Below are 14858 nucleotides of genomic sequence, written 5' to 3'. Positions count from 1 at the left end.
GCTAATTCCAGAAATACCTATTTGACATAATGTCACAAAGGTCAGGACTTGACCTTCACGAATCCTGCTGCATATAACAGACAATGTTATGTAGTCCTATCTCGCCGTAATTCTTCCTGGATGGGTTTGGCGCTGATATTCGGCTCTGACTCGGTCGATACTAAAGCTTTAGTAAAGCTCGAGAGCTTTTACTGGCTCAAGGCTAATCCCTATCCCATGGTGCCTCACGGCAATTCCCCAGATCTTGTTTGCCGCAAAAGCTTCAAGGTTGTCTCCTTACTGGCTCATTGACTAAGTAAAATATTTATTTATTAAATCTTGCTTTTTTCTGCTCCTTTTTTCCTTATCTTGACTACTTTTAGTCTCTAGCTTGTTGTGTGATTGTACTGAGTATTTGACCCCTTCCCCCCCATAGGGTTGTACGGCCCGTTTCAGTTAGAGGGCTGTAGTTTCCCATTTAAGTTAAAGGGCCTTTCCTCCCTGTGTGTTTCAAGAAAAATAATAAAAATATAGAATCTTTACCATCTCTTTCTTTACTGTTCTTGTTTGTTATCAGTAGATAGTAATTTAGTATACTTAGTGTTGTTATCTTTCTAGGTAGATTCTAAGTTTGTTCCTGTTAGCATGTCTAAGGAAAAGGACAGAGAACATGAGGACCATCGCCCATCGGGGTTTAAAAAATGTGATAAATGTTCACAGAAGATGTCTTTGACAGACGATCACACTAGCTGTGTGTACTGCTTAGGCAAAGCACATTTGCAAGAGCCCTGTACATTTTGTCATGCCTTCAGTACCAGGGTTTAGAATGAGAGAAAATGTAAATTGATTGATAGGGGTCTTATGACCAATTCCTTCCAGGAACAGCTAGAACTTAGACAGCTGCTAAGACTTCTAAATGAAAATCTTCAGCTCCAGTCTCGGAACCGTCAAAAAAGTCCAAAGTGTTAGAGCCAAGGAGTTCTGGCTCTGATTCCACTTCTTCTCTATCAGTACCGTCAGTCTCTTTGGTGCCAAGGCAACCTTTGGTACGGATACAATAACCTGACATTGACCCTGTCTTACCTACATTGAGATCTCCTATTTTGGAGAGGAGGAGATTCCTTTTGTCTCCACCTGATCCTCTAGGACACTCTCAGATGAGGACGTCGAGCGGGTGATGAAGAAGTTGCTTTCTCACCCAGCTCCGGCAAGAAAATTGGCCCCTCCGGACCCAAAGGCTTTGGAGCCGACCCCTTTGCAAACCACTGCTCCTCCTCTGACTGCTTCGTTCTCAGAGCCAATCACTTCAGGTTCTGTAATGTTGGATCCGTTGGTTCCGAGGATTCTCCCTGCTTCCTCAGAACCGATAACTCTATCCTCAGCGGCTCAGTCAGGAGCCGAGGGATCTGGGAGCCGACGCTCTCAAGTTGACTCCGAGGGGGATATTCACCCTGGGTTTTCTTCATAACCAACCCTCCCTCTCGGCGCTTTGGCTCGACTCAGCTGAGTTCCCACATCTGCTTTGGAGCCATTCCCCTTGCTTGGAGCCAACCAACCATTTCCTCGGAGTGGAGGTCTTCTTCGGAGTGGGGAGGAAAGGCTTTCCAAGCAATAGAAAAGGCTTTATCCTCTGGAAAAGCTATACCTTTGGAACCGATGTCCCACCAACAGCCGGCAGCAATCTCTTCTCCCCTGCCACCCCTACAGCATAGGGAACCAGAGACTCAAGCAGCCTCCATTGGAGGTGCCCCCTCTTCTGAGAACTCCCCAGATTATCCCACTGGGGAGCTCCCTCAAAAGAGACTTTGTAAGAGGAAGCATGTTGACTCACCTGAGTCTGTCACGTCTGACACTAACTTGGAGGAATCCGAAGGGTTCCCTAGATCCCCCTTTGAGGATGTCTCTTTTTCTGACATCCTAGAAATCCTTAGACAGAGGGGTGCTTGGAAGACCTCTAACCCTACTGAGGACGAATCAGTGTATCTTGAGGCCTTTGGTTCCCAACCTTCCACCTCCTGGGTGTCACCTCCTTATGACCAGCTCTTAGGGGTCATATTGAGGAAAGCCTGGACCTCCTCAGACACAGTGGAGCCCGTCCCGAAGAGGCCAAACAAATTCATGACTGCACCTGAAGAGAAGTTCTTTCTTTCCAAAGGAGTTCCCATTGATGCTATGGTGGTAGCAGCTGCCACCAAGAAGGAGTTGTCCGAAACATCTACTAGTGTCCATCCTCCTAACAAGGAGTCCAGGACGATGAATATGTATGAGAAGTGTACCTTCTGTTCAGTAGCATTTATTCTAAGATCACTGAATTACCTTACCCATTGCACTCGACTTCAGAGGGATCTCCTGAAGGAGTTAAGAGATATTCTTCAGGGTTTAGTAGCTCCGGGATCCGCGGATAAGATTTCTGCACAGCTCTCCACCCTTATGTCGATAGCTAACTCCTCTATGAGGCTGATATTGTATGTAGCAGATGGAGCATGTAGTGCAGCCGCAACAGGAATCTCTCTCAGGAGACATTTTTGGATGCATCTTTGCAACTTCACGGAATCCTTGGTCTTCCTTCACCAATGTCCCCTTTGATGGTTCATCGCTTTTTGAACCTCAGGTGAAAGAGACTTTGACCAGGTGCGAGCAGGAAGGGAAAATCTTATCTGCTGCCAGAGTCCGTTTTTCCCTTCCATCTAGACCCTAAAATGTGGTTACGTAAATCCCAAAAAGGTTTCCCTCAGGCACAAGGTCAGCCCTCCCCTAGAGGCAGATGGGGAGGATATAATGGTAGACGCCATCCCCGCGGCAGAGGATGTCTGCAACACCAGGGAAATAGATAAACCTTCTCTGATCATCCCTTCCATTGCCCCTGAGAGGTTGCCCGACTGTCCATCTCTGGAGGCAGTCGGGAGATCACCTATCTCTGTACCCACGTACCTGGCTAAACATTTTACAAGATCATTGGGTACAGACCATAATATCCAGAGGTTATCTGATCCCTGTTGGTTCCGATCCCTTAGTAAACTGGTCTCTACTAGACATGCCACCCATTCACCTAGACCATGCAACATCAGAGGTCATCTCGTTGCTGCAAAAAAGAGTCATCCAAGAAGTCCCTACTGAACAAATAGGATCCGGAACTTACTCTTGAGTCTTTTTAGTTCCAAAAAAGACAGGGGACTGGAGATCAATTCTAGATCGCAGCAGACTCAACAAGTCTGTAAAGAAATCTAAGTTCCGAATGATCACTCTGCAGTTGATAGTTCCCTTTATCGGGAAAGAGAATTGGATGTGCTCAATAAATCTTCAGAATAAATACTACCACATCAAAATGGAGAGGCGCACCAGAAGACACTTACGCTTCCGGCTGGGAGCCGGTCATTTTCAGTTCCGAACACTGCCCTTTGGCCTCACTACAGCCTCCAGAGTGTTCACCAAATGCATGGCAGTGGTAACGGCTCACCTGAGACGTCAAGGATTCCAGGTGTTTCTATACCTAGACGACTGGCTCCTCACTGCTACCACCAAGCATCAACTCATCAGAACCAGGGACAAGACTCTATCCTTGTGTGCCAGTTTAGGCATCACAGTCAACCGAAAACAAAATCAGCCTTATCTCCATCACAGCACATTGTATTTTTAGGCTCAGAAATAGACTCAACCACAATGTCAGCAAGACTAACACCAGAAAGAGTAGAATCTTTATGCAACCAAGTCAGATCCTTGCTAAACAGTCACAAAGTTCAGGCCAGGGTAGTCCTTCAAGTCCTAGGGACTATGGCTTTCTCCAATCTATTAGTTCCTCTAGCCCATCTGCACATGAGGGTACTTCAATGGCTACTATTTGCCCAATGGTCAATGCAGGATCTTCTCCTGTCTCATCAGATTCTTATCAGAAACACCCGCAAGAAGGATCTGACATGGTGGTTCCATACGGAACAACTCCTCTTAGGTTGTTCACTTGTTCATCCTAAAGAAAAGGCAGTTTTGACCACAGACGCCTCCAGATAGGGTGGGGGGGGCATTGTCTGGGAATGACGGTCCAAGGTACTTGGCAGAAAAACGAGAACCACCTGCACATTGATGTTCTGGAGATGAGAGCTGTGCTGTATGCGTTGCAAGCACTTCACAGCTCTCTTCCCACCGGGACAATTGCGATTCAATCAGACAACATGTCTGTTGTGTGGTACATAAACAAGCAAGGGGGAACCAAATCTTACCCGCTTTGCCGAGAGGCCTTAAGAGGTTGGAAATGGTTGATGGACACTCATCGCTTTCTGGTAGCAACGCATATCCCGGGGAAGTACAATGTGATAGCAGACAAACTCAGTCGAACAATTCTCATGCCTCACGAGTGGTCCCTGAATGCAGAAGTTGCAAAAGAGATCTTTCACAGATGGGGCCAGCCTTGCTGTGACCTATTCGCCACACACCTGAACACCAAATGCAGCAGCTACTTTGCCCTAATTCCCCATCCGGGGATGTCACCGAGGGATGCTCTAGTCCACTATTAGCCCCTGGGGCTCCTTTATGCCTTCCCACCTTTTCCTCTCATTCCAAAGGTAATACAGAAAGCGAAACAGTTGAGGAGTACTCTGATCCTCATTGCTCCTTACTGGCCTCATCAAGTTTGGTTTCCCTTCCTGTGGCCCTACCTCTTGGAGGAACCACGGATTCTGGAACCATTTCCAGACCTCCTGATAGATCAGTCGGGGCAGTTCCATCCTTCCATCCACACCCTAAAATTGACAGCATGGCTGCTCCAGTTCCATGAATAACCAGGTGTATTTCCCTTTCACCTTCAGTCAAACACATTCTGATTTCTTCCCACAAGCCTTCCACTAGGAAGTTATACTCCAGCAAATGGAAAAGGTTCTCTGTTTGGGCTGTATACCAAGGTTTAGATCCATATACAGCTCCTATAGAATCTATTTTGTCCTTCCTTGTGTCCATCTTTCATGAAGGAGCTGTGGCTGCTACAGTTAGAGTTCAGTTAGCTGCCATCTCTAATTACCATTTTGGCTACATGGGAAATCCCATCATGTCCCACGCTTTGTGCAAAACCTTTCTGAAGGGAGTTCTTCTTCTCAGGCCTCCAGTCAAACAGCCACCAGAACCCTGGGACCTAAACCTAGTTCTCACATCCTTAATTTCTTTCCTCTTTGAGCCCTCTTCTTCATCGGATCTGATATTATTATCTTGGAAAACACTATTTTTAGTAGCCATAACCTCTGCTAGGAGAGTCTCAGAATTGCAAGCTCTTACTATTTGACCTCCTTACATTGTTTTCCACAAGGATAGTGTCTCACTTAGGACTAACTCTTCCTTTCTTCTCAAGGTATGTTCAGAACATAATATTAACACTACTATTGAGCTGCCAGTGTTTTTTCCAAATCATTCTAATAAGTCTGTATACAGGCTACACCAGTTGGACGTCCACAGAATTCTCAGGTTTTACCTACACAGGACTAAAGAATTTAGAAAATCAGATCAATTATTTGTTTCCTTTTCGGACAAAAATAAAGGCTTGCCTGTTTCTAAGGTTACCCTTTCAAAACGGCTTTCAGATTGCATTTCCTTTGCTTATCAGACTGCTGGCAAAACAGTTACCCAACAAAGTAAAAGTCCACTCTACAAGGGCAGCATCAACTTCATGTGCCTTTAGATCTAGGCTCCCAATTGATACTATTTGTGCAGCAGCTACTTGGGCAAGACCGCATACCTTTGTCACTCATTACAAATTGGATTTGGCCTCCCGAGACAGGTCAACCTTTGGGTCCACTGTGTTGAAGAGTCTCTTCGCTAGGGCCATCTGGGATAAAGGTGCTAGGGATGCTGTCCCATCCAGCAAGAATTACGGCAAGATAGGACCACATAACATAAAGAAGTTATGTACTTACCATAACGTTCCATGTTTGCAGTCCATCTCGCCTACATTCTTGCGTCCCTCCCTTCTGCCCCATTCCTGTTCCTGGAGGATCTGGTGGACTATACTTATGCTGTCTGACCTGGTTGTAGTTGTTGTGCACCTGGCATGGATAATGTTACACAATGTTTGTCTGTATGTACACAGTTTTTTATATATATATATATATATATATATATATATATATATATATATATATATATAGTTTCATAACTATTAGGTACTTATTGCTTTCTTGAAAACAAGATCTGGGGAATTGCCGTGAGGTACCATGGGATAGGGGTTATCCTCGAGCCAGTAAAAGCTCTCAAGCTTTAGTATCATCCAAGTTGGAACCAATTCGGCTTCAAACCCATCCAGCAAGAATGTAGGTGAGATGGACTACAAACATGGAACATTATGGTAAGTACATAACTTTTTTTTACATTCACCCACTATTTGTACACATTCAGAAGCCAATCTGCAATGTACATTTTTCTCTTTTCATCCTGACATGTATTAAAATCAAGTCTTCTTTTATTGTGTTGACATTTTTAAAAACAGAATTTCCAACATCCTAATAAGATGTTTTTATTTCCTTTATTGTGTGATATTTTACCCATTGAAGCCTGGTCTACAATATTTTAAATTTCATTGAATAACCTTTACTGCTTGTTTCGTCGGGTAGTAATAACACATTTTAACCATGTTACAATGAACATGTCACCTTATCCTTCAAACTGATGTTGGAATACTCTCAGCTGTGAAGCTGTTTCACCACATGCCCATGCTTTGTGTATCATAAAAATCATGTACACATCTTGTGCATGTTGTAAAAGTCATGTACACATTCTGTGTATATTGTAAGAAATAGATACGCATACTGTGCATATCATGGAAATCATATGTACCTGGTGCACATGTTATGGAAATCATATGCACATGAAGTGCATATCGTGAAAACCATCTGGTAAATTTAAGCATGAAATAACTATGCAAAGTTGTTCTATCTTGCCGTTCATTCTTGCTGATGGGTTTGGAGCTGATCCCCTGGCTCCGAGTCGGCCTACTACAAAGCTGAAGGATTTCAAGTAGCTTGAGGCCAAGTCCTTATCTCATGATGCAACTAGATTTACCTCAGATCTAGTTTGCCGCTGCAACTGATTAGAGGTTCTTGCTAGCTCGGGCCAGTAAAAACTTTACTACCTTTATATTTCTAAAAAGTTTTAAGAATTTATTGTTAAAATAGTTAGATATTTAGGTTAGATAAGCTTTATCTGCAGTTTTCCCTTCCCTTGTGTGCTTTTACACAGCTATATATTTAGCCTCATTTTTTTCATAGGCCTATTTAAATTTTCTGACTAGAACTTGTTTATTCAGTGACCTTTCTGTCACCCTCTTTCTTAGGCATAATGTTGTGTGATTACTTAGTGACTTTTTGTAAAATTTTATAACTGTTAGAGTTAACTTGCTTGTGTAGTTTAGTGATTTTTCAGTTATTAATAATATCTGCTTAGATAATTTGTGTGTGTGTGTGCTTGTTAGCCTTAGTTTGAGGGCCTGTGTGCATATATTTAGCCTGTTTTTTTATTAGAAGACTTATTAATAATTCATTGTAGTTAGCCTTAGTTTAAAAGGCTTGTGTGTGTGTATTTATAGTTAGCCTGTTTTTTATTAGAAGGCTAATTTATATTTGTTGTTGTTGGGTGTGTCCATTTCTGTCATGGCTGATGACAAGGACAAACACCCTAAGCCAGGGTTTAAAAAATGCCTTAAATGTGGGCAGAAGATGTCTGTTACTGACTGCCATGTCAGTTGTGTCTACTGCTTAGGTGCCTTGCACTTACAAGAAACATGTTCCATATGCCATTCCTTTTCCTCTCGGGTTCTCCAAGAGAGAAAGAGGAAGTTTATTGACAGGAGTTTGTTGAAACCTTCTTTCCAGGTGGCTTTGAGTGACCAGGATGGATCTAGTAAGTCCTCAAAGTCCTCCAAGACATCTGTAGGTTCATAAAAGTCAAAAAAGTCTGTGACATCAGCTCCACAGGTCTCGGAGCCGACTGTCTTTTCTTTTTGGAACCGGTATCTGAAATTCCTAAATCTCCGCTACTTCAGTCAGTATCATCGATCCATTCATCTCGGTCTTCTGTTAAACTTTCAGATTTGGATGTGGATTAGGTGGAACAGAAGTGTTTACAGGCACTGGCCTTTGCAAAATTATCAGCTCCGACCCAGGTGGCTTCGGAGCCGAAGACCCCTATGCCTGCTATGTTTCTTCCTCCTCCGAGCCATACCGGTCCTTTGGAGCTGGAGTAGTCAGACTTGCTGATTGTGGAGCCTTCGGAGTCGACGCCTGCTCCAGTGTCTTCAGCTCCATTCACTCTGATGTCCTCTGCGCCGATTGAAGACTCTAGGAGCTGGCACTCTCTGGTCGGGTCCGGGGAGGACAGTTGAACTGACTTGTCGGTTCTGACTCTGCCTCTTGAGGCTTTGGCTCGGATGAGCTCAGCTCCTACCTCAGGCTCGGAGCCCACTGTCCCGGTGCTGGGGGTATCGATGGTTTCCTCGGATCCATCAGTCCCTTCGCATCGCAGCAGAGGTGCCTTCTAAGCCATGAGGAGAGGTATGTCTCCCAAGTTTCCTTATCCCCTAAAGCGCCTGTGTCTGCTTTTGCTTCACAGATCCTGGCAAAGTGCAGAGACCCAGAGCCTCAGGAAGCCCCATTGGGTGACCCATGCTCTTCCGAGACCTCACCAGAAGCAACCACTGATGAGGTTACCTGGAAGAGTGTGTGTAAAAGGAAACATTTAGACTCCCCTCAGGAGTCCCTAACATCTGATACTGACTTAGATGAATCAGAAGGGTCTCCACGGTCCCCCTCTGGAGGATATCTCATTTGCAGAGATACTTGAAATCCTTAGGCAGAGGGGTGACTGGCAGTCCACCAACCCTATTCAGGATGAGTTGCTTCTCCAGAAGGCTTTTGTGTCTCAGCCCTCCACCTCTTGGGTGTCTCCGCCTTTCGATGAGCTTATGCAGCTGGTCTCACAAAGGGCGTGGGAGTCTCCGGACACCATGGAGCCTGTCCCTAGGAGGCCTAATAAGTTCATATCTGCCCCCCCCCAGGATAAATCCTTCTTGACTAAAGGTGTGCCAGTTTATGCCAAGGTGGTGGCAGCATCCACCAAAAAGGAAATGTCTGAAACTTCCTCATCTATCCATCCTCCTAACAGAGACTCCAGGATAATGGATAGATATGGGAAGCGCATGTTTAGTTCAGTGACTTTTGCACTCCGTTCACTTAACTATTTAACCCATTTTATGAGACTACAAAGAGATCTCCTTAAAGAGCTGTAAGATACTCTTCAGGGTACAGTAGCTGCAGGAGCTACCGACAAAGTTGTCTCCCAGCTTGCTACCCTCAACTCCATTGTTAACTCGTCCATGCGCCTCATTTCATATGCAGCTGATGGAATGAGCAGGGCAGTGGTTACAGGAGTTGCTGTTAAGAGACACTCCTGGATGCGCTTGTGTTTCTTTGCGGAGGCCTTCAAGTCATCCATTGTGAATACCCCTTTTGATGGCTCGTCCCTTTTCGGGCCCAATGTTAAGGAAACTTTGACCAGGTGTGAGCAGGAGGGAAAGACTTTGTCTGCCATTGGAGTCCTTTTTTCCACCCCTACCAGATGCTACCCCAAGGGTCAATGGGGTGGGAAAAGGGGGTTCCAAAAAGCCCAAGGAGCCTTTCAGGACACACGTGGTGAAACCCCCTCCAGGGGCAGCGGAGAGGCAATAATGGAAGACGCCACCCTTGTGGCAGAGGGGAGTCCGCAAAACCAGGGCGACAGAGATCACTTCTTTGGGAAGCCCTACCAGTGCTCCTGAAAGGAGGCCCGACTGTCCTGCTCTGGAGGCAGTCAGGAGTCACTTATCTTTGTACCCAGATGCCTGGCTCAAAATAACAAACGACAACTGGGTACAAAGTATCATTTCCAGAGGATACTTCATCCCATTCGCCACACCTCCTCCACCGACAAGAAAAATCCCAGACGTTCCACCCATTTACAGGGAACAAGCAACAGTAGAAGTCCAGACGTTGCTAAGAAAAAGAGTCATCCAACCAGTCCCAGCAGACCAGACAGGGTCTGGAACTTAATCAAGATGCTTTTTAGTTCCAAAAAAGACAGGGGACTGGAGACCTATATTGGACCTCAGCAGACTAAACAAATCTGTAAAGAAAGAGAAGTTTTGGATGGTCATGCTTCACTCAATACTTCCCTTCTTAGGGAAAGACAATTGAATGTGCTCGATAGATCTCCAGGATGCATGCTACCACATAAAAATGGCCAGACCATAGGTTCATAGATAGATTAGTACTAGGCTAACTGCCCTTGTGGGCCATTTTTTTAAGCCTAGCCAATTACCCCATGTGAGAATCAAACCCTGCACCTTGTGTTTGTAAGGCAATCACCTTAACCATTATGCCAACCCCTCACCCAGGGATCATCTGCACTTCCAGCTGGGAGCCAATCATTACCAGTTTTGAGCCCTGCTTTTTGGTCTCACTACAGCCCCAAGAGTGTTCACCAAATGCATGGCAGTGGTCACAGCTCACCTGAGACGTTTAGGATTCCAGGTGTTTCCATGCTTAGACGATTGGCTCTTCACCGCCACCACCAGGCATCAACTCATTCAGGCCAGGGAATCCACGCGGTCCATCTGCAACTAGCTGAGCATTACAGTAAACTCAGAAAAATCTGCCTTGTCGCCATCGCAGGATATCGTCTTTATAGGAGCAGAACTGGACATCACCATGCCAAGACTTACAGTAGAAAGAGTCTTACTTCTCCGTCAGCAGGTCCACATTCTAATATCAAAAAACAAGGCTCCAGCATCAGAAGTTCTGAAATTGTTAGGTATGATGGCAGCAGCAATTCTGGCCATACCACTGGGTCATATGCACATGCGGATACTGCAATGGCTGTTCACTCAATGGTCTTACCAAGAGCTCTCCATGTCTCACATGATAATGATCACAAACTCCTGCAAAAATGATCTTCAGTGGTGGTTGACCTCACTTCATGCTATGATAGGACGTCCATTTGTTTTACCCCCTCCAGCAGCCACAGTGATCACGGACACTTCCCTGATAGAGTGGGGGGGGGCATTTTCAGGACGGACAGCCCAAGGCACATGGCTCAATCAAGAGACACATCTACATATCAATGTCCTAGAGATGAGAGTAATTCTTTTGGCATTGCAGTACTTCCAGGACTCTCTTCCTCTGGGTACGATTGTGATTCAGATGGACAACATGTCAGTAGTCTGGTACTTGAACAAACAAGGAAGAACCAGGTCATACCCCCTTTGTCACGAGGCCCTAAGAGTATGGCAGTGGGCTATATCCACCCAGCGCTTTCTGTTAGTAACGTACATCCCAGGGAAATCCAACGTGATAGCAGACAAGCTGAGCAGAGCAATTTTGTTGCCCCACAAGTGGTCCCTCAAGACAGAAATAGCAGACAGCATATTCTGCAGGTTGGACCAGACTTGCTGCAACCTTTTTGCTAGTCACATGAACATTAAATGCAGAAGCTACTTTTGCCCTGATTCCCCCTCCGGGAGAAGCCCCAAGGGGATGCACTTGTTCATGATTGGCCCCCAGATCTCCTCTATGCATTCCCACCTATCCCATTGATACCCAAGGTATTACAGAAAGTGAAAGCCCTTGGAAGGACTATCATTCTATTAGACTATTGGCCTCGTCAGATTTGGTTCCCCTTCCTTTGATTTCATCTTTTGGAGGACCCCTGGATTCTGGACCCAGTTCTGGACCTGCTGACGCACTTGTCAGGGGAACTTCATCCCTATCTGCAGTTATTGAAGCTGACAGCTTGGCTGCCCCAATTCCCATCATAATCAAAACCAATAGACAGTGCTGCATAAGAATACAAGTCCAAATACACAAATCATGCCAAAAATTTAATGCAAAGCTTTCGGGTTAACCACTCTTCATCAGTACATAAAAAACACATTTCCATTTTCATTTTTCAATAGCGAACAATCAAAATCACATGTCACAGCCAGCCTAACATCATGAAATAACAATTATGATCATTTAAAACAACAGTACCTAAAACCTACTTAAAATTTATTTAAGAAACATATAAACAAACATTTTAAATTATACAGATACATAATAAAAACAGTAAAACTATTACCTATATTATATATTTTCTCTTTATCTTTTTATCAACACCGGCTTCAAACAAACAGCGTTATTTAAACCCTGTTTAACATCTGCCTGAAATCTAATAATCCATTCATACTCCTTCAACTCCAAGGTATTATTCATATCACCTCCCCTACTTCCCATATTCACTGTATCTATTCCCCTAAACTTAAACCTATGGGTACTATTATTCTCAGAAATATGTCTGCTCAATGCATTTGATAAAAAGACAAAGAGAAAATATATAATATAGGTAATAGTTTTACTGTTTTTATTATGTATCTGTATAATTTAAAATGTTTGTTTATATGTTTCTTATATAAATTTTAGGTAGGTTTTAGGTACTGTTGTTTTAAATGTTCATAATTGTTATTTCATGATGTTAGGCTGGCTGTGACATGCGACTTTGATTGTTCCCTATTTAAAAATGAAAATGGAAATGTGTTTTTTATGTACTGATGAAGGGTGGTTAACCCAAAAGCTTTGCATTAAATTTTTGGCGTGATTTGTGTATCTCCAATTCCCATCATAGCCAGGTTCCATAAACTTTCCAATGAGATGAAGCAAATTCTCTTATCCTCTCATAAATCCTCTACGAGAAAGCTATACCTGAGCAAATGGAACACATTTTATATATGGGCCTCTAAAAACAATATTAATCCTTACCAAGCCCTATGGCCTTTATACAAGAATTCTTGACCATGATCTTCAATGAAGGAGCTGCAGCAGCAACAGTCCATGTTCAACTTGCTGCCATCTCTAACTTTCACCTTGGATTTGAAGGGTTGAATATTATGTCACACAAATTATCCAAAGCCTTTCTCAAAGGGACCTTTCATATTAGACCACTGGTGAAATCTCCCTATTCCCCATGTAATCTAAATTGTATGCTTTCCCACATAATTCTTCCTCCATTTGAACCAGCTTCCTCATGTAACCTCAAATTTTTGTCATGGAAAAACATCTTTTTAGTGGCTGTTACTTCTGCCTGCAGAGTGTCAGAGCTTCAAGCCTTGTCCATTAAGCCTCCTTATTTGATTTTCCATGCTGAGTCTCACTTCGAACAAACCTCCCCTTTTTGCCCAAAGTTTGCACTGAAACTAATCTCAACCAAATTATTGATTTGCTAGTTTCCTTCCCCAATCACTCCAACAATCTAGAGTACATGCTGCACAAACTTGATGTTCACAGACAGCTCAGATTTTATTTGGATAGAACAAAAGATTTCAGTAAATCAGATCAGCTTTTTGTTTCCTTTTCAGACTCCAAGAAAGGTATCCCAGTGGCTAAAACAACTCTGTCTAAATGGTTATCTGATTGTATCACCTTTGCTTATTCAGCTGTCAATATGCCCTTACAGCATAAAATTAAAGCTCATTCAACCAGAGCAATTTCTACATCCTCTGCTTTTTCTGCCAGACTTCCTATTAATAACATTTGTGCAGCAGCCACTTGGTCAAAACCTCATACCTTTATCACTCATTACAAAGTTGACAGGGCCTCCTTTGGATCCACTGTCCTGAAAAATATACTCCTGTGAGCCACCTGAGGTAGATGGTGCTTGGGATGCTACCCGTCAGTAAGAATAAACAGCGAGATAGAACTTCACATAAAGAAGTTATGTACTTACCATTCCACGTGAGTTCATCTCGCCTTCTTTCTTGCGTCCCTCCCTCCTACCCCCCCTCCTGGGCTTTCAGAAGACCGAGATGCTAAATCTTTTCTGGTCACTCAACCCTTCTATACTTTCTCTGTTATGGAGTTATAAAATGACATGGTATTATTATATGCAGCAAACAAGATCTGTGGTAACTCTAGGTGCATCATGGGATAGGGACTTGGCCTCGAGCTACTTGAAATTCTCTGGCTTTGTAGTAGGCCGACTCAGAGCCAAGGGATTGGCTCCGAACCCATTAAGAATGAAGGCGAGCTGAACAACTCACATGGAACGTTATGGTAAGTACATCACTTTTTTATATTGCCTATTAACAGAGTTCTAACAGAATCTTGTTGTGCCCTAATAATACCCATCTGTTGACTAGGTAGGTTCTTTGGACACACAGCTCCCTTTTAGAAACAGTCTGAAAGCAATGTCTGGTTAAGTGACTTGCTCAAGGTCGCACAGTAGGCAAATTAAAACTGAGGAAAAGAAACCTTGTACCAGAGGAAATGCAGTTCAGTCTTAACTCATTCACTTTGGAGCAGCTCAGAAAATGCTGCCTGCCTACTTTCACTATAGGAACAACTGTGCAGCCTGAGCTTATTTTCAGATAATATATTTGTAATACCATACAGAAAACAAATGTTAATAACTCTTTAACCATAAGAGCTAGACTAAAAATGTAAATATGAAAGTTGTTCAGCAGACACTGCCCTTTCTAACAGTGTAAATGTTGATAGTGTGTATCTAAGTCATTATTAAATATTTGCCAATGAAGGCTAATATTGTGCATGTTTTTTACCTTTTTGGTACAGCAAATCATGCTATCTTGGTGAATGTACCTTGTACATCCATAAAATTTGTACTTCATTTATTTGTATGAATGTTAGCTTTAAAATGATACCTTAACCATTACTGTGTGATGCTCCAATACAGAGATATTCACAGTAATACGATTAATATTATATCTCTCATAATTGATAAATTAAGCATAATATCTCATCACCTGTAACACACAGAGACTAAATATCAGTGTACAAGTTATGTGGCTCAATGTCAGCTTCAAAACAATGCCTCAGTTGTGTCAT

At 43.4% G+C, this 14858-nt stretch overlaps 1 protein-coding gene across 1 annotated transcript in view; it reads left to right on the top strand.

The window, feature by feature from the left end:
* Nucleotides 1-14858, top strand: part of DNAH12 (dynein axonemal heavy chain 12) — a 4520724-nt gene that overhangs the window by 1809635 nt on the left and 2696231 nt on the right. The gene's annotated exons all lie outside the window — the stretch shown is intronic.

Source organism: Protopterus annectens, chromosome 7.part1 (assembly GCF_019279795.1).
Source record: "Protopterus annectens isolate FY-2018-M chromosome 7.part1, PAN1.0, whole genome shotgun sequence".
In the NCBI taxonomy this organism is placed as follows: Eukaryota; Metazoa; Chordata; order Ceratodontiformes; family Protopteridae; genus Protopterus; species Protopterus annectens.
Note: the sequence above shows the minus strand (reverse complement) of the source record. Positions and strands in the feature narration are given on the sequence as shown.